A 20,428-nucleotide genomic window follows, 5' to 3' on the forward strand; every position below is an offset into this window, starting at 1 on the left:
AAGAAGAAAATGGCTGTTGTTTATGCTGCTAAGTTCTGGAGTGGCTTGTTATGCAGTCATAAGTAATGGGAACAAAGAGTCAGAATGCTTCTCTGGAGAAGTGGAATGGCTTAAGTAGTGGTTCTCAATGGGGTGATCTTGCCCCCCAGGGGACATTTGGCAATGTTTATAGACATTTTTCGTTATCACAAGTCTAGAAAAGGCATCTGGGGGTTCAGTGATACTGCTAAGCATTCTGTAGTGCACAAGAGCCCCTGACAACAAGGAATTATTTGTACTAAAATATCGATAGCTCCAAAGTTAAGAAACCTAGCTCTATGAAAAGAGCCTGACATTTAGAGGCTTGTTAATGAAAAGACCAGCTTGCTCCCTATAGCAAAGCCCCAGCTGATACGTTGTCCCCAAACATACAGTTTAATTCAGATTTTTATTGCTCCATTCATTAATAAGTATCAACAGACAGGCAGGACATCTGACATTTGAGGAATACCTCCAACATGAAAGAGAGAAAACAAACATGCAAAAAGCAGCTAGGTAGAAACAAAGATAATAAAGAGAATAGAAGAAAATAAAAACAAAACAAATAGAAGAAAAATAAACAATGCCTTCATGGAGGTAAGAGATCAAGAGTATATCCATAAAACAAAAATGCGATTATGAAAAAAGGCACAGAAGATAAGAATGAATAACTGTATGTTAAAAATATGAAAGCCGTGGGGCACCTGGGTGGCTCAGTGGGTTAAAGCCTCTGCCTTCGGCTCAGGTCATGATCTCAGGTCCTGGGATCGAGTCCCGCATTGGGCTCTCTGCTCAGCGGGGAGCCTGCTTTCCTTCCTCTCTCTCTGCCTGCCTCTCTGCCTACTTGTGATCTCTGTCAAATAAACAAATAAAATGTTTAAAAAAAATATGAAAGTCGAAATTAAAACATCAGCAGCAAGGTTGGAGGATAAAGTCAAGTAAAGTTGCCCAAGAAAGGAGACCCAAGGGCAATGGGCAGGGAAATAGAGAAAATATAAGAAAATCAGAAGAGTAAATCCAGTAGGTCCAACAGGGTAAAATAGAAGCGAGAAAATTATCAAAGATACAAGACTTTTCCCCCACACAACACACTACTTAGCTCAGGAGTGAAGAATACCGCTACATTCACTACTGAATTAACCAAAAATCATGTTATATTCTTACTGGGAGATGGGGGAGAACTGGAAATGACTTTGTAGGAAGCTCAATTCTTATCTCCCACAAGTCAACAGATGTCTAAAATTGGTAAATCAAGAAATAACAGTATAAGCAGAAATAGAAACTAACGAAAGAGTGGAAAGAGGCTATCTCTAGAGAGAGCAGGACTGAGGAAGCTAAGGGAGAAGGTTTTTATTCCCAGCCTCTCTGTACTGTTGATACAGAAACCATATGCCTGCATTATTTTGATCAACATGATAAAACAGAAATTAATTAAAAATGAGTACAGTGAAAAATTGCAATGCAATGGGATTAAGTTTGGTTATTTGGAGAAGTCACTTGCATGGATGAGCCATGCCCCGAGAATGCTGAATAAATTGGCACCTCCTTAACGTGGAAAAGTTTCTTCCAATCTCACTGGCCAGTGAAGGCTGTTGGTGCCTGGGGATGAGGGTGGAGCCCACACAGCAACCGAGGGGGGGTCACCAGTCACTGGCTCCCCTTCCCAGAAGGTTGTATTGACTGGGGAGATCCTGCTCTTGAGTGTGGATCTGGCCAGGGAGCCAAAGAAGAGAGGAGCAAGTCATTCTTTGAGGAACTGAGGAACTCCCTAGGACTTCCTGACTCTCCTGCTCTGGGCCTGGACAAGATGCTGGGTTTCTGAAGGCCCAGGGCCCCTCCGCTGATGTGCTCTGCTGCCGGAGCTGGTTGCACACACTCATCGCCATCTCATGGGACAGATGGGCCTTGAGTCACCATATCTCCTGCCAGGAGAGCCCCAGAAGCTCCCCAGGAGGGGCCAGAGTGGGGGACATGCCTATAGCAGTTTGAGCTGCTGAAGTGCATCTCCTTGGGCACCAGCCCTCAGGTCCAACAGTCCTTCCAGTTCTTTCCTTTACCCACTACCCTTCTTCCTCCCCCTCCCTCCTACCTCTACTCACCCAGGCTGCACAGCTGGCTTGCCTGCCAAATGCATGGCAGGTTTTTTTTTTTTTTAACCTTTTCAATTGTTACTTCCTTTTTAAAATAACACCATCATTAAATAAATAAAAAAAATTTGAAAATCACTCAATATTTTACCAGCCAAATAAAACCACTACTTGACTATGAATTTCCAGAACATTTCCAGGCTTATACACAAGTAGAAATACTACTGGTTCACACCTCATCTGGGTGCCCACCTGCTGAGCACTCAACACAGGCTGGACTCTGTGCCCAGGCCTTTAGATGTGTTAATCCCACCCAATTCTTACAACTCTGCAAGACCTGTGTTATTATGCCCATTCTACTGGAAAGAAGTAGAAACTTAGGGAGATCAAATCACCTGCCTGAGCGCTCATATGTGTTAAAAGAGACTGACCTGGATTTCAGCCCTCCAGCCTGTTTCCCAAGCCACTCGCTTTGCATGTTTGCTGAGTTTTTTACATTTCCTTTTTTTTTTTTTTTTTTTGTTCCTTAACTTAGCAATATATGCAAACATCTTTCTTGCCATTAAGTATACACCTAGGTCATTCTGCTGTGTGACATGCCCTTGTGTGGATGTGCCAGATTTTAAAGGACCAATTCCTTTTTCTTAGGCTTTCCAATTCTTTTCCTTTCTTTTCTCTTTCCTTCCTTCCTCTCTCTCACTCCTTCTTATAAAAACAATGCAGTGACAAATTATCTTTGTACACACATCTTTGCATAACTATGATTATTTTCCTAGGATAAATTCCAGAAAGTGGAATTGCTTGGTCCAATGCTGGACACATTTTTAACACTATGTATATTGGTACACAATTCCCCACAGCCATTATTTACTGAGTGTTTTCACTCTTTAAAATTTGGACTGTGGTTTAACCCAGAATCAGAGAACCCCTATGCAGGAAGCATCCTATATTTCTCTAAATTTACATCCAAACCATCCTTGCTTAAAAAAAAAAAGAAAGCATGCCCAGGACACCCTGACTTCAGCAGGCCTGGCAGAAAAGCAAGGGGTGAAAGAGAAAGGCCTGGAGGGAGGCCGGGGAGGCAGAGCAGGAGAGCCAGGCTATGGGCACAGCCCACTGGCTTGGGGGAGGTTGCCCTGTCTTCCCAAGGGGAGCACAATCTTCTTGGGTCTGAGACCTTGCAGCCACCGCTGATGATCCACTGTTAAATACTGAGCTGTCCTCACTGTCCCAGCACCCACACTCTATCCAGGAAGTCAAGACGAGTCCTCTGGACCTTCGCTTCATCCAGCTGCCAACACTTTCAACATCCTTGAATACCTTCCAAGGCCTTGTAAGTTTGGAAGTCCCAAACTAGACACAGTCTTATTGTTTTCTTACCTTGTTGTTGTCTTCCTCCAAAAGGCTACAAACTCTGGCACCTAGAGAAGAAAAGGAAAGTAAGTGATTGAGACAGAGTCCTGAGGGCAGGCCTTGGGGCAAGAAAAGGTCTGGATGGAAGAGAACTGGGACCCCTTTCATCTGTGGTGACTTTTTAGAAGCCACCGAGGTGTGAGCTGGCTGCATGCTGGCCCACATCAGACTTCCACACCTGGACGTTCTCCACTGGGGGCATTTCTTTCTCATTTGGTCTCTCGATGCTCCTATGCTGGCAGGAACTCCAGGGCTCTTTCCACCATGTCTCAAGGCCTTTTTTTTTTTTAAATTTTTTTAAAACATTTTATTTATTTATTTGACAGACGGAAATCACAAGTAGGCAGAGAGAGAGGAAGGGAAGCAGGCTCCCTGCTGAGCAGAAAGCCCAATGCAGGACTGGATCCCAGGACCCTGGGATCATGACCTGAGCTGAAGGCAGAGGCTTTAACCCACTGAGCCACCCAGGGGCCCCTCAAGGCCTTTTATAAACAGAAAATCATCCTTTCATGTATTTTGAGTCATAGAGCCATTCATCAGGCATTTACTGAGCACCAGCTATATGCCAGGCACTGCCCTCAGGCTCTGGAGATACAGAAGTAGACAAAAGAGACAAATACCCTGCCTTTGTGGAGCTTGCATTCTATGAGGCAAGACCAACAACGGGAGAAGGAAATAAAATACAGTATATAGTATTCAGGAGAGGAAAGTGTTCTGGAGGGAAAAGCAAACAGGAGAAAGTCAAGGGAGTGTTGGAGCAGGTGGGCAGGAGTACTGAAACTCTAAATAGTATGGCCAGGGAAAGTGAATTATGAATAAAGACCTGAAAGAAATAAAGGTCTGAACCCTGACATTTAATGGGGAAGAAACTTTCCAGGTGGAGGGAACATAACAGCATGTGCAAAGGCCCAGAGGTGAGAGGCTGTTTGACATGGTAAAGATCATTGGGAAGGGTGGTGGGGCCACACCAGAGCAGGGTGAGTGAAGGGGAGGTAAGATAGGGGATCAGAGAGGCAGTGAGGTTCTGAACATGCAGGGCACAAAAAGAAGGCCCTTGGATGAACGTGAGCTTTGACTCAGATGGGAGCCACTGGACAGTTTTACACAGAAAAGTGACATGATGTGACTCACATCTTAACAATATCACTCTGAGGGCGCCTGGGTGGCTCAGTTGGTTAAGCATCTGACACTCTTGATTTCGGCTCAGGTCATGATTTCAGGGTCATGAGATCACCCTTGCACTGGGCTTCATGCTGGGCATGCAGCCTACTTAAGATTCTCTCTCTCCCTCTCCCTCTCCTCCCACTTCTTAAAAACAAAACAAAACGAAACAAAAGCCCCCCCCCCAATATCACTCAGGACACTATGTTGAGAATAAATTGGGGAGCACAGGTAGAACCAGTTAGGAGGCTACTACAGAAATTTTGGCAAGAGATGACAGTGGCTTGGACTACAGAGGCAGCATGGAGGTACAGACATGTGGTCAGATTCTAGAAAGGAGAGCCAACAGGATCACCGATGGATTAGAGGTGAGTTTGAAATAAAGAATTCTTAGAACTCGAATTGCTACTATCTGGCTTGCATTGTGCTGGTGGAGCCTGTTGGAGGGGGGAGATAAGGAACTTAGTTTTGGAGATGTTACGTAGGAGATGCCTTTTAGAGACTACATGGAGAGATCTGTAGGCAGGTGGATATGCGAATTCAGGGGAGAGGTCTAGACTAGCCATGAAGATTTGCAAGTGCTCAGAGTGTGGCTCTTTAAAGCAGTGACACAGGGTAAGGCCACCAAGGGGGTGACTGTCAACAGGGAAACTCTAAGGACTGAGGGACAGTAAAGGAGACCGAGAAGGAGTACAATAGGAGGAAAACCAGGAAAGAGGGGTTCAAGGAGGATGGCCAAATCCACTGTGATAGGTCAAGTCATGTGAGGACAAAGAACTTGTCCGGATTTGGCAACTTAGAGTCCCAGGTGATATTGGTCAAGGGCAGATTCAGTGGAAGGGCTGGGATGACAACCTGACTGCAACAGGTTCAAAAGAGAAGAGCTGAAGTCACCAGCCTATAGGCAAAGTGAGATGGCGGCCGCAGGAGCCCTGGGAACCCTGGGAGCCCTGGGAGTGAAGGGGGAAGAAGTGATCAGACGAATTGCTTCCACCTGTACTTCACACCAAGCTGGCATTTCCACAGCCCATTTCAGTGGCAGCCGTAGTTACCAACCTGGACCAGGTTCTGCAGGTTGCTGACCTTCAGCCAGCCTCTGTCCCCATAAGCCAGCTATCTGCCTATTTCTAGACTCTCATGAAGGAGTTCCCACTTTTCTCACTGGCCCCTGTCGCTTTAGGATCAATGCCCAGAGCTTGGGGCTGCTGAGTATGTCCTCTGATGCTACAAACCAGGATCTCATTTGAGCCGCTTTTCCTGATGGGAAGTGAGAGGGAACAGAAGAGGTAATAGAGCCTGACTTGTGGAGGAAGCGATCGTCCTGGGGAGACAGATGCCAACAAATGCAGCAAAGCCAACCAATGAGATGGGGTGAGAGGAAGCTTTGGGGTCGGGTGGACTGTCTGGGCGTGGTGTTCGTGCTGGGCTAGTTCTCTGCATGCTGGCCCCTGACCCACTACTTTTCGGCGTCCAAATATCCCAGAGCTGGCCAGGGCCTGCGGTTATCTAAGTACAGGGCCAAAAGGAGACATTCTTTTTCTCTTCTCTCTTTAATATATACCATGAGATTTTCTCTCCGTGGTTACGAAAAACGTGCATTTTCACTGAAGGATTGGAAAATGCGGAAAAGATGAGGAAAAAAATCTACAATTCTACTACCCAGAGAGGACTACTGCTCATACTTGGTATACATCCTTGGACACATTTTTCTCTGCAATATACACAGAGTTTTTAAAAATCAGATCAGGTTGGGGCACCTGGGTGGCTTAGTCAGTTGAGCACCGACTCTTGATTTCAGCTCAGATCATGATCTCAGGGTCAAGATCCAGCCTTGGTGGGGTTAGGGTTGGGGGTCCGGGGTCTGTACTCAGTGGGCAGTCTGCTTCTCTCCCTCTGACCCTCCCCACACTTGAACTCGTGCTCTCTCAAATAAATAAATAAATCTTTTTTTAAAAAGCAAGATTGGGTTATCCATTTTTTTCTGTGTACACTTAAAAAAAACACAAGATTTTGTTTATTTATTTGACGGAGAGAGATCACAAGTAGGCAGGCAGAAGAGAGAGGGGGAAGCAGGCTCCCCACTGAGTGGAGAGCCTGATGGAGGGCTCAATCCCAGGACCCTGAGATTATGACCCAAGCCGAAGGCAGAGGCTTAAACCCACTAAGCCACCCAGGTGCCCCTGTGTACACTGTTTTAGTTATGAATTTTGACTAAACCTATTATAAGCACCCTTCTAATGCCATTAATTTTCTTCCACGTGCCGATTTTAATGTCTGCACAGTATTCTACTTAATGCATGTTTTTGCCATAATTCATTTAATCCCCGAACATTGGCCATTTAGATTGTTTCCAAGTGACTGCCACTAGGAGTAAACTGCATCTTTTTTTCTTAGTGGGGTAGGTTTGCAAATCCCTGATTGTCTTCTTGGGTTGAGGAAACCAACATCACTGCCCAGTGGGAGTGTCATGAGTCTCATGGCAACAAGAAGCAGCCTGAAGCCCAGAACAGTGGAAGAGCAGAGCTGAGCCTTTTACTAAGGAGCCAGAATCCACTCAGATGCCAGAGGCTGACTTTATCCTCAGATACACCCTGGTCTGGAGTTTTCCTCCCTCAGATGGTCTAAACACTAGGGAAACAATAGGCCCCATTCTTAAACCCAGTGAAATCCAAAGGGATTCCCTACCTTAGCCAGGAAGAGGGTGTCTCCCTCTGAGGGAAGCATACAGAGCCCCCCATCTTCCTTTGAATCCCCCTTGGGGAAGCTCCCCCTTTCCATCCCTCCCTAGGGAAAACATCCAGTAGTCAGGCATTCAGTCTTTTTGGGGGGCAGTGCTGACAGGAAGGGCCTGGGACACAGAAAGTTCTACAGAAATGTCAGCTCCTCTCCTATCTCTGACCCAGCCTTGCTTTGGAATCTCCAAATTCCCCAGAAGGGCTGGCAGGAGCAGTCTGTGCCCCCAATGAGAGGAGTGTCCTGGGGAGCAGTGAGTTCTGGGGTGAGGTGGGAAAAGCACAAGCCCAGGAGGCCACCAGACCTGAGTTTGAGTCCCAGCTCTGGCACATTCCAGTTTCATTTTGGGCAAGTGACTTCACCTATAGAATGCAAGCTCCAGAAGCAGAGGACTTGGGTCTGTTTTGTGTACTGTTATACAGGCAACATTTAGCATGTAGGTGATGCTCAGTTAATACTATGCCAAGGCAATGCATGATCCTTTCTAACCTTCAGTTTGCTTATCTATAAAATGGGGATTATAAAACCTATCTCACAGGCTTATTGTGAGGACTAAATAAAACATGGGTAAAATGCTTAACAGAGTGTCTGGTGTTTAACAAGTGCCAGTCCAAAGCCCTGGAAAGTTGCTTCCATGCCCCACACCTCATGATAGCTCTGCAGGTCCCCCTTATTAGATAGAATTAGTTTGCCTCCACTCTGCTCACTATTTGCACCCCAAACAAGCCTCTGGTCTGGTACAGATCACACAGTGAGTGTGCTTGTCCAACTCCCTTGTTAGGCTTTAAGGCGGTTTAAGGACAAGAATTTTGCTTCTGTACCCTCTGTGCCTCTGAACAATACTATGAAGTAAACAAGGTCATTATCACCATTCTACAGATAAAGGAAACTAAGGTTCAGAAAGGTTAGGTGCTTTGCCCTAGTCACACCAACGGAGCTGCAGAGCAAGATCTAAATCTGCTTCTGATCTCTGGGTCCCTGTTCTATTGTAAGTGATTCTCTTGCAAATGGGATTGAGGAAGGGGACATGAGGGTGACGGTGAGGAGGGAGCAAGCCAGTTTCCAGGTCCCTAAGGAATAAGGGAGGCAGGACTCCAACAAAAAGGAGGTCCTCGGGAAGTCAGCAGGCACTGAGTCACCTGAGCCTGTCTCATCTTCCTGTGGATAATCATGTATGCAGCAGCTGTAATCCCCAGAGACCTGCGATTTGATTGGTTTGGGCCAGGTCGATGCAAAGGCAGGGGTCCCTGGGCTCCCTTGGTCAATGTGGAGCCCAGCCAGCAAGGGGACTTGGGTTTCCCCAGCCCAGAGCTGATGGTCATGTCCTCAGCATCATGGGGAATGGCTGGAGGGCACCTGGTCAGAATTGCCCTATCCCCAGGTATGGGGCGGGAAGGGCTCTCCACCAGACCAAAAGCATCTTGATTTACTCATCTCTGTGACTCCAGGATTCTGGTGAATGGTGACAGCCCCCAGCCTCTAGGGCTGGGGAGTGCTGGAAGCTAGACCCAGACCAGGCATGTGAAAGGAGGGAACAAGAGACCAGGAAGAAGAGTTTTTAAAGATTTTATTTATTTATTTGAGAGAGAGGGAGAGAGAGTGCATCTGGGAGTGCCCACATGGGGTGGGGGAAGAGCGGAGGGAGAAGTAGACTCCCCGGTGAGCAGGGAGCTGGGTATGGGGGTCAATCCCAAGATCTCAGTATCATGACCTGAGCTGAAGGCAAACGCTTAACCAACTGGGTCACCCAGGCACCCCTGCGAAGAACGGTTTTTAATGACCAGGAATGGCCTCTGTCTCCTTCCCCACTATTAAATCGGGTGTTTCTGGAGAGTAGGTCTGTGGCTGATTCATCTGTGTTTCTACCACTCCCAGTAGATTTCTTGACAGAAAGCTGGTACTCAGTGTAACTTATCGGAGGTATAACTGGAAGCCAGCACCCAGGACGACAGATGGCATCTGCTTTTTGTACCTGGGTCATCCAGGAAATGGCCTGTCTGGCTGGTCCAGTGTCCCAACCAGGACAATCCGGGGAGGGGCAGGGACTCTTCACCTGAGGCATTCAGAGTTGACCTCCCTCCCCAAGCCCCACCCAAGTGACTATCTCACCCTTAGCCAAGGAGAGACCTTTTGGGAGAAACCTCCAGGATCCATGCGTCCCTCTGGTGATAGAAATGGACTGGGTGTGTGGTGTAACCCCTTTGTCCCTGGGAACCTGGGAGGGATGTGGGCCACTAGAAAGAGAAATCTAGAGCAGTTTTCTCTTTATTAAGAGTAAAACTGCTGCTTTTGCATGAAAGGTCAGATCAGCAGATTGCTTTTCCATTGGCCGTCCCCACAGCATGCATGTACTGCATGGCTACAAAGAATCTTGATGATGCATATTTAAAATGACGCCTTTTTACATCCAGATGGTCAAGAGACACCTGAAAAGATACTTAACATCATTCATTGTCAGGGAAATGCAAATCAAAACTACAATGAGATCTCACCTCACACCCCTCAGAATGGCTAAAATCAACAACACAAGACAGAAGTGTTGGTGAGGATGTGGAGAAAAAGGAACCCTCATGTGGTGTTGGTGGGAATTCAAACTAGTGCAGCCACTGTGGTTCTTCAAAAAGTTAAAAATAGAACTATCCTATGACCCGGTAATCACACAAGCATTTATCCCAAAAATACAAAAACACTAATTTGAAGGAACACATGCGCCCTTATGTTTATAGCAGCATTACTGACAAGTGCTGAATTTTAGAAGCAGCCCAAGTGTCCATGGAAAGATGAATGGATAAAGAATATGTGGTAAGTGTTTGTGTGAATATATACATTCACACACACACACACACACACACACACACACACACACACACACCATGGAATATAATTCAGCCATAAAAAAGAATGAAATCTGCCATTTGCAACATCATGGATGGAGCTAGAGAGTATAATGCTCAGTGAAATAGGTCAGAGACAGACAATTACTATACAATTTTACTCATATGTGGACTTTAACAAGCAAAACAAAAGAGCAAAGGAAAAACAAAGAGAGAGAAACACGGGTGCCTGGGCGGCTCAGTTGGTTAAGCATCTGTCTTCGGCTCAGGTCATGATCCCAGGGCACTGGGAGCCAGTCCCCCATCGGGCTCCCTGCTCAGTGGGGAGTCTGCTTCTCCTTCTACCCTCCCCACTGCTCGTGATCTCTCTCCATCTCACTCCTTCTCTCAAATAAGTGAATAAAATCTTTAAAAAGAGAGAGAGAGAGAGAGACCAAGAAACAGACTCTTAACTCTAGAGAACAAACTGATGCTTCCCAGAGGGGAAGTGGGTGGGGGGATGGGTGAAATAGGTGATGGAATTAAGGAGTGCACTGGTGGAATTGCTGAATCACTATGTTGTACACCTGAAATTGATATAACACTGTATGTGAACTATCCTGGAATTAAATTTTTAAAAATTACATTTAGAAAAATTGAAAGTAAAATAACAGCCTTTTAAAAGTCCATGTTTGCCCATCAGTATAAATGGAGTATCCCTCCGTAGATATGATGCATGTAGAGCTCATCTCTACAAGGCCAAATGCAGTACGCATTTATCACCTGCATATCTGTATAGCTTTAAGCTTCAGGCTGAATGTACCCAGACCATGGAGTGGGAAGAACCCTGTTCCCAGAGAACAGCCTTTATTCATGTCTATCCATGGGCCTTAAATTAAGTCTATAAATTAGTCTAAATTCCTCAGCCTCCGGTCACCATCCACTACACCTGTCTACACCCCCGACTCATCTTGCCGTTGGCTTACCTCACACTGTGGCTCAGGTGAGGTACAACTGGCTGGACCAGGTGGCTTTGGCTTAAGCCAGTGGTTCTCAAAGTGGAGCTTCTAGACCAGGAGCTCATCACCTGGGACTTGTTAGAAAATGCAAATTCTCAGAACCTCTGGGTACACTCAGAACTCTGGGGTGGGGCCCAGCCATCTGTGTTTTCAGAAGGCCTCCAGGCAATTCTGACACGCACTCACTAATGCTCAGGAACCACCTGGTGATGCAGCTGCCTGAACTTGGGCTGCCCTTCTCAGGCCTCTTCTGTCTCTTGTCCTCTCAACACCATACTATCCCCTTAGGAAGCCCTCCTAGTCCCCTGCGCACCTGTGAGGGTCTCTTCCCAGAACATGCAGCCCCTCCGCCTGGCGGTGAAAAGGCTTCCTTTCTGCTCCTCTTCACAGCATGCAGGTTCTGCTTCATTGTGCAGCAGAACTGTAAGCCTGTCAGCGGCCTCCCAGACGGATTCCACCCTACTGCTTACAACCACGTTGCTCTAAAGGCACCTTCAGCAGTAAGGGTCTCACATCACTCACTGTCCACAAACATCAACGGAGAGCCTGTGGCATGTGGCAGAGACTGGGCCAAGCTGGGGGTTCCCAGATGAGAGGTGTGGTCCCAGAATCATATAATATGCACTTTTTTGGTGTCTGGCTTCTTTTGTTCCACATGTCTGTGAGATTCGTCTCTGTTGCTCTGTGTCACCATAGTGTGTTCTTTTTTTTACATGGCTGTGGTATATTCCATGGTACGGATATGATGCAATTTCTTTATCCTTCCTATTACGAGGGGACATTTGGGCTGTTTCCAGTTTGGGAATTCTTTTTTTTTTTTTTTTTTTTAAGATTTTATTTATTTGACAGAGAGAGATCACAAGTAGGCAGAGAGGCAGGCAGAGAGAGAGGAAGGGAAGCAGGCTCCCCGCTGAGCAGAGAGCCCAATGCGGGACTCGATCCCAGGACCTGAGATCATGACCTGAGCTGAAGGCAGAGGCTTTAACCCACTCAGCCACCCAGGTGCCCCAGTTTGGGACTTCTGTGAATAAAAACGTTACAAACATGGGAAGATATACGCACTCATTCCTCTTGAGCATATACCAGAAGTGGAATTCATGGCCTATGAAATGGGCATAATCTTAGCTTTAGTTGGTACTGCTAAAAATTTTTCCAAGGTGATTATACCAATTGGCACTTCTGCTCGGAGTGCAGAAGGGTTTGGCAGTATTTGGTATTATCAGTCTTTCAAGTCTCAGTCCTTTGGGTGAATGTATATCTTGTAAGTTTTAATTTGTTTATTGGCTATATAGATATCCACTTGTAAGATGTTGCTGATCAAGACTTTTGCCTATTTTGGGGACGTCTGGGTGGCTCAGTTGCTTGAGTGGACGATTCTTGGTTTTAGCTCATGTCATGATCTCATGGGTGGTGAGACTGGTGGGAGTCTGCTCGAGGGTCTCTCCCTCTGCCCCTCCCCCACTCTTGTGGGCCTTTCTCTCTCTCTCTCTCAAATAAATACATCTTTAAAAAAGACTTTTGCTTATTTTGTCTTTTTCTCATTGACCTGCAGAAGTTCTTTGTACAGGGCGCCTGGGTGGCTCAGTGGGTTAAGCTGCTGCCTTCGGCTCAGGTCATGATCTCAGGGTCCTGGGATCGAGTCCCGCATCGGGTTCTCTGCTCCGCGGGGAGCCTGCTTCCTCCTCTCTTTCTCTCTGCCTGCCTCTCTGCCTACTTGTGATCTCTCTGTGTCAAATGAATAAATAAAATCTTAAAAAAAAAAAAAAAGAAGTTCTTTGTACATTCTAAATAGAAGTCCCCTGTCAGGTACATTACTGAAAATATCGGTCTGTGACTTGCCTTTTCACCCTTCCAGTGGTAACTTTTGGGGAAGAGAAGTTCATAAAATGTCAATTTATCTATATCTTCATCTATGACTAGTGTTTGCTGGCATTCTATTTGAGAACTCTTTATTTTAACATTAGGCAAACCAGTGGACACAGAAATAATGACAAAAATCACTACTACTAGAAAAAAAACACAAAGTAATGGAGAAAGTCTGAGTGTGAGTTTGGGAAAAACAGTGGCTCATGAGGGTGTGCCTGCCTGAGTGTGCCACACAAAACCTGGGCTTTGTTCTGGGATGGGAAGAAGGGGAGAGGTGTGTCTCAGAACAGCTCAAAGCACACAAACTGGTGTCCAGTTTGGGGGGGGGGTGCTGTGGCAGGGGCTGAGAACAGTTCTGTGAGGGCAGGGGACCCCTGACTGACTGACTCAAGAGAAGAACCCCCTCTTTTCATGTGTGTTCAACTGGGCCCAGCCCCCCAAACCCTGTGGGCATCCCCTACCCCAGGCCCTGCTCCTCCTCCCATGCCAGAGTCTGCAAAGAAAGAAGTGTTGACACTTGTCCAGCTGGCTCGAGAAGGGGAAATTCTCCCCTCCCTGAGTCACCACTGGCAGAAGGAGCTTCACATAACAAGCACGGGACAACAAATGATCACTACGCTTGTTTCACTATGCTGCATCACCTCCAAAATCCCCTGTGAGGTTTTCGAATGAAGTCTGGATCCAAAAACTTTCCCCATGTTTCCCCCAGTTTGAACAGAACAATACCCAGGGAATCACAAGCTGACTTGTGAAATTGACTTCCCCAAAGAAAATAAAACAGATCTCAGACTCAGGGTTCTAATATGTAGTCTGGAGGGAGCTGGGGGTGGTTGTAGAAGGCTGGTGGCCCCTGTCCCCTTGCCAAGAGGACCCCAACCCAACAGATGGACCCAAGCCTCCTTCTGCCTCCTCCAGCAGAAAGTCAGCTCTGGAGTTGGTGGGATGGGTGTCTTTCTCCTCAACCAGCTTAATGGAGATAGAGTGCATGCAGCTTGGGGAGCTCAGAGACACTGCCTATAAGCCCCCAACATCATGAGTGGACGGAAGCACACCTCCTCTCTAGAGCATGGCAGTGACCACAGCTGGGTGACAGACATTCATTTCTAACATGTTCGCACTACTAGCTTTGGGGAAAACCACAAGTGATCTCTAGAAGCACCCAGGTTCATTGTTTGTGCCGCCCCTCCCCACTACCTCTTCCCATTTACCATCTTCTCACAGAACTCAGAGCTCCAGGGTAGGGTCAAGAAAAGGGTCCTTGAAATCCACACACAGTGTGTAAAATTCTGGGTGTCTGTTCATCTATTTCCTCTGATTCTGGAAGGGGCGGGTGACCTCCACAAGGCTTAGAACCACTGGGCCAGGCCTCTTTAAATAGAATGCATCAGTTTGATAAAGTTAATTTGCATTAATGAGTTATGCATCTTCAGCTAACTGCACTTCCAAAATAACAGCCGAGCAAGGAAAACACTTAACTGGAAATACATTTCTAATGGCAAACTTGAGGTACCTGAGCAGGGGGAGGAGGACTCTGAAGGAGGAGGTCCTTCTTGTTTCCTTTAAGCCACTATCAATAGTGCATAAAACCAGTTTTTCTCTCGAGATACTTTTCAGAGGCTACTGGAAGGGGGAATGGGAGTCGGTGATGAGGATGTGTCAAAAGACATAAGCGTTTCTCAGGTGGAGCCCAGCCCCGCAGGTCTCAGAAACCCTCAAGGCCACTGAGGCTGCTAAGACCTTGAAAAAGAAGAGAAGATTCCCACCCTGACTTAGGGGCCCAGGAACCATGCTTCTGTCATACAAGATTCAAATGGGCAGAGTGTGCCTGGAGCACACACTCCTTCCTGCAAGGACGATGTCCCTAGAAGACCTATGTCTGCTACATTCTATGCCCCCACTCTCCAATGGTGACAAGTCATAGCTGCCCTCACAAGGAATAATCTGAAGACCCAGCTCTTGTTCCTTTGGTCCCTCACTGAGCCTTCCGACTTAGCCAGGGCCCTGCCCCCACTACAGTAAGGAGGAAGTGATTCTGTAAGGTAGCCCAGGGACTCCCAGGGCTGGCTCAGACATCACGCTGTTAAATAAGTGGGAGTTTTTCCAGTGTTTTCAGAAACTGTTGTTTAAAAAACGTATATACATAGAACCATCCAAACTGTTTATGTAACCCTCAGGAAGTCTCAACAGAGATGGCTCCCTGTTTGTGACTGTGGCCAGGACTTAAAAAATCAAGGAGAGGGGCTGTCAAAACTAGAGGGGCTGTCACATTAAAGTTCTGTGCTTTCGTAACCCCCTTCAAAATTTTATTCTACTTTAAGAAGTTTCTTTTCATGCCCTTTTGCCCTTTTCTGGTTTTCTTTCCCTTCAAGGTCTGCTGCTGTGCACTGAATGCTTCTGACAGTTTCTGGGCACATCAGAACTGTCACCCTAGAGACCAGAATCTGTCTAGAACTCAGGTTTATAGGGGTGTTTAAGAAAAATGATGCTGTAATTCATTTAAAAAGCCTGACAACAGTGTCTTCTCATAGATATTCTGTGCTTACTAGCATCAACAGGGCTCTCTTCCGCGCCCTCTACACACATGCAAGGGCTGCTGTCTCTGTGTTGTCCTCCTTGGAGATGGGCGTCAACTCTAAGGGGTTCAGCTCTGTGGATCTGTGCCAACCAAATCCATATGGTCCCTAAACCACAAATTCTGATTACAAAGGGGATGCAAAGCTCCTCAGCGGACAATTACAGTGTGAAGATGATGATCTGGGCTTCTTCCTAGAATCAACCTGGTGTCTCCATTACTCAGTGCCAACCATCCAAGTAGAATCTGGCTCCCATAGGAAAACATTCTTTTTTTTTTTTTAAGAAAGACTAATCTTCTTTGGATTAAAGAAGCGGTTTGGATCATGGACTTTACTGGTAAAAAAAGAATTTGATGAGAACTCTGACTCCACCAAATGTATAATTTGATACCACTTGAGGAGAGAGGGTGGGTCCAACAACCTCTGAAGATAAGCCTGTAAACCCAGAGATAAAAACCTTGGGCTTACAACGGGCTTCCTAACACTATAAGCTCTAAGAATTCCTAACCACTGCCAAACAGGCACCAACAGCCAAGGCCTCAGTCTAGAAACTCCTTGCTGATACTTGCACAGAGTGCAGTACTGGAGAAGGCAGAGGCACATGGCCCTCACTCTGATATAAGAAGACCCTTGAGAGGTGCCTGGGTGGCTGAGTGGGTTAAAGCCTCTGCCTTCAGCTCAGGTCATGATTCCAGGGTCCTGGAATCGAGCCCCGCATCGGGCTCTCTGCTCAGCAGGGAGCCTGCTTCCCTTCCTCTCTCTCTCTGCCTGCCTCTCTGCCTACTTGTGGTCTCTGTCTGTCAAATAAGTAAATAAATAAAAATCTTAAAAAAAAAAAAAAAGGAGAAGAAGAAGAAGAAGACCCTTGGGTGTCTCCTGAGATCCTGACAGGTTGGAGACGGTGGGGAGGGAATGGAGGGCGTGGCCAATCCAGCCCCAGGCTCCTGCAGCTGAGGGACAGCAGCTAAAGGAAATCTAAAGGGGGCGAGGACGGTAGAGAGTCTGGGCCAGCGTTTCTTCCTCTGTTCTCTCCACCCACCCTCATTCTCACCAAGCTCTAATGTTAGCCCAACTATGCCCACTCCAGAGACCCTCAGCCATTTCCCACAGGTCCCCTCCAAGAGGCGTTCTTTAATTGGTGGTTGTGGGAAAGAAGAAGAGGAAAAAATATTTCCATCCCTCCCAGCTTCCTCCACTACACAAACACCCAACCAAAAAATGATTACTCATCTGACCTGGAGATTTCATCCCGGGTCTTATAATGGTTCTTCTTACACCCATAAGGAGAATGAGTGATGAACAAATGCAAAATCCCAACTCCTAAAAATGTGGTTGAAAGAGGGAAGCCCCCCCAAAAGTTCCCATCTGTTGACCAGAGGCAATAAAATGATGACTTAAAAAAATTTGGGGTCTTTCCAAATCATGGAGGAATATATGAACAGAGGAAGACGTGCTCTAGTTTTGAAACTCTGACTTCGTACCAAGCTAGGTGATGCTCAATGACAATAAACATCCCACCCTCTCCCCAAGACCTTGCCCTGCCCATATGAGGGCCAGGTAATTCAACATTTATGGGTCACTGACTGTGTGCTTCCAACCCTTCCAGGAGGCAGAGGTCCCTAGCCTCAAGGTGCTGTGAGAGGGGCAGGTGAACACCTCAGTCAGTATTTGTTATGCTGTGTTTTGAGGTTTGAGGGGACAAGATTCTGAGAAAAGAGTAGCTAAGAATACACCAAGTCTGGGAAGTACTAAGCTACAAATAGCACCACAGGTGCAAGGAACAACTAATTCTGCATGGTGGGATCAGGGAAGATGGCCCAGAGAGGGTGACATTGAAGTTGGGCTTTGAAAACACATTAGGATTTAGACTGGAATAACTGGGGAGGAGTGGCATACCAGGCAGAAAGAACTGGGTGAGCAAAGGTCAGGGTTGGGGCGGGGGTTTGGGGGGTTATGGACAGCAGGCTGTGTGGGCTCTGACAGGTAGTCAGAGCATAGGGTCTGGAAGCAGGAAAGAAAAGGCAGGCTGTTGTTCATGACAGGCATGGACAAGTGCCATTCAGAGAAGCTGCTGCTCAGAGTGACAGCTTGCAACTTCGGGATCTGCCAAACCATCCAGGTCAAGCTCACATTTTCTCCTGGGAAACCCCTAGCCAATGGCAGATGATAGCAAGGGTGCCAGGGCCTGCCTATTTCTCCCCAGAGTGTGATTTCTATTGTGGGCAATCTGCACTGGAGCTCCCAACAGGGATGCGGAGACATTCTCCACCCTGCATCACGGCTGGAGGATCTTCCTCCCCGTGTCTCAGAACTCAGATCTCTGCTGAAGTCTGCCTGCCTACCCTTGCCCCCTTCCCTTTCTCTTTCACAGGTGGCACCCCCATAAGTCTCCTCACCCCAAATTCCATCTGGGCGTGTGCCTCTCAGAGGACCCAAACCGACTGAGGGCCCTGGATGAATGCTCAGCATCTGGCCTCTGTCTTGTAGGCAATGAGGAGCCATCGAGGCTTCTTCAACAGGGGAGGGTGGGATCAGATCTGAACTTTGCAAAAGTAATCCAGCATCAGGGTGAGAAGCAAACCAGTGGTGTGGAAGTGGGTGATGAAAGAGTTATTTAAATGGACACTGCATTTATTGGTAAGAGGTTTTGGCAGCCTGTGTCATTTACTATGTAGGTATCCTTTTATTCTACAGCCTCAATTTTAGAAATTTAATAGGAACCGGGGCACAAATGCATAAAAGTGTAAGGATAAGAATGTTTATGGCGGCCTCATATACAGTTAGTTACATGATATTGGAAAACTCCATGCTCATCACAGGAGGGAAGAGGAAATAATGACGTATCCATGCAGGGAAATCCTTCCATGCAGCCTTTGGAAGGTAGACAGTAGGTATCTCTACTGTGTGAGCAAGAGGTACATAGTATATTGCTGTTTTTAAAAAGCCAGATGCTAAACAAGTCTACAGCATGATGGAATTTTCAGGAACAAGACTGTGCATATACGTATCTTTTATGTTTGTTTGTATAAATAAATCTGGAAAGAAATACTTCCAACTGTTGATAGAGGTTACTTCTTGAGGTGGTAGGGAATTTCACTTTTTACTCTGTGTATTTTTATTTTTTAACTGGAGTAGAGCTGACAAACAGCATTCCATTAGTTTCAGGGATACAACATAGTAGTTCAGTAACTCTACGTTATGCTATGCTCACCACAAGTGTAGCTTCTATCTGTCATCATACAAGGCTGTTTTGTGTCTTTATAAAGTAGCAGTAATGGAGACTTTCTGGCTTTTAATTTTATTTTGTTTAGGGCTTTTCCATATTTTCTGATTTTTTAGATGATGCACATGTTTCATTTCTCATAACAGAAAACAAAATTTTAATTTAAAAACCTCTATGTCTAGGGCACCTGGGTGGCTCAGTGGGTTAAGCCGATGCCTTCAGCTTGGGTCATGATCTCAGGGTCCTGGGATCGAGTCCCACATCGGGCTCTCTGCTCAGCGGGGGGTCTGCTTCCCTTCCTCTCTCTCTGCCTGCTTCTCTGCCTACTTGTGGTCTCTGTCTGTCAAATAAATAAATAAAATCTTTAAAAAAAAAAAACCTCTATGTCTACTTAGAAAAAGATATAAAAATTCCTCATATTGCCTTTCCAGAGAAAAAATAATTTTAAAAAATGGGATAGTTAGGAAATCTGTCAATGGCCTGGTCTAGGTAAACAGGAATTTGAGATGAGCTGGAATAGAGTTGAACAAGAGGATAGTGAAGACAAAAGTCCCAGAAGCAGCCCAGGGTGCTATCCTGAGTAGCACGCAGAAAACCCACAGGCGTGAGTGGGAGAAGGCACAGGAGAGAGTATGTATGCTGAGTATGCTGCCCTTTAGGAGGCTCAGGCCAAGAAAGATGGTGGACACGAGAGGTAACATACTCCTGTCCTACATCTCAGGAGACTACTTGGGGCTAGAAACTCATGACTTACAAGAGGTTCAAAATTCAACAGCAGCACTCACCAATGGATGAAATGCTAAGTATAAACAGTGAATCATTTTTTTTTTTTAATCTAGAAAAATACTGGTGGATATTTATCTGCTCCAAATGGAGAAGAACTTCAAACACAAGAGCAAATAGCATCTTAAAACTCTAGAGATTTTGGGACGCCTGGGTGGCTCAGTTGGTTAAGCAGCTGCCTTCGGCTCAGGTCGTGATCCCAGCGTCCTGGGCTCGAGTCCCACATGGGGCTCCTTGCTCGGCAGGGAGCCTGCTTCTCCCTCTGCTTCTGCCTGCCATTCTGCCTGCCTGTGCTCGCTCTCTCCCCCTCTCTCTCTCTGATAAATAAATAAAATCTTAAAAAAAAAAAAACTCTAGAGATTTTAACATAAAAAAAAAACTATGCTTTAACAAAAAAAACTCATACATAAAATCAAAAGGCAAACAAAAGTGGGGAGAATAATCACTACATTTACAGAGAAAATATCCTTCCTATGTAAAGAGTACTGATCAGTAATAGAAAAAACATGCTCCAGAAGAAAAACAGAGCATTTTGTGTTAGTTAGAATTTAGCTCAGTTACATATAACAGAAAAAAACACTGGCTTAAATAAGATGGAAGTGTATTTTTCTCTCATGTTTTTAAAAAAAAAAAAAGGAAATCCAGAGGTGTCAGTCTGGGCTGGTATGGTGGCTCTAGGAGTCATTAGAGACCTATCCTTCTTCGAGCTCATTCTGCCCCATCCCTAAGGGCACAGTTC

At 46.2% G+C, this 20,428-nt stretch overlaps 1 protein-coding gene across 4 annotated transcripts in view; it reads right to left on the reverse strand.

Moving 5' to 3' along the window:
- Positions 1 to 20,428, reverse strand: part of RAD50 (RAD50 double strand break repair protein) — a 230,906-nt gene that overhangs the window by 183,099 nt on the left and 27,379 nt on the right. For all 4 annotated transcript variants that reach the window (XR_004284081.1, XM_032336771.1, XM_032336768.1 and 1 more), the window contains exon 3: positions 3,486 to 3,526. The gene's annotated coding sequence lies outside the window, so the exon portion shown is untranslated. The remainder of the gene's footprint in view (positions 1 to 3,485; positions 3,527 to 20,428) is intronic.

This window comes from Mustela erminea, chromosome 3, assembly GCF_009829155.1.
Source record: "Mustela erminea isolate mMusErm1 chromosome 3, mMusErm1.Pri, whole genome shotgun sequence".
In the NCBI taxonomy this organism is placed as follows: domain Eukaryota; kingdom Metazoa; phylum Chordata; class Mammalia; order Carnivora; family Mustelidae; genus Mustela; species Mustela erminea.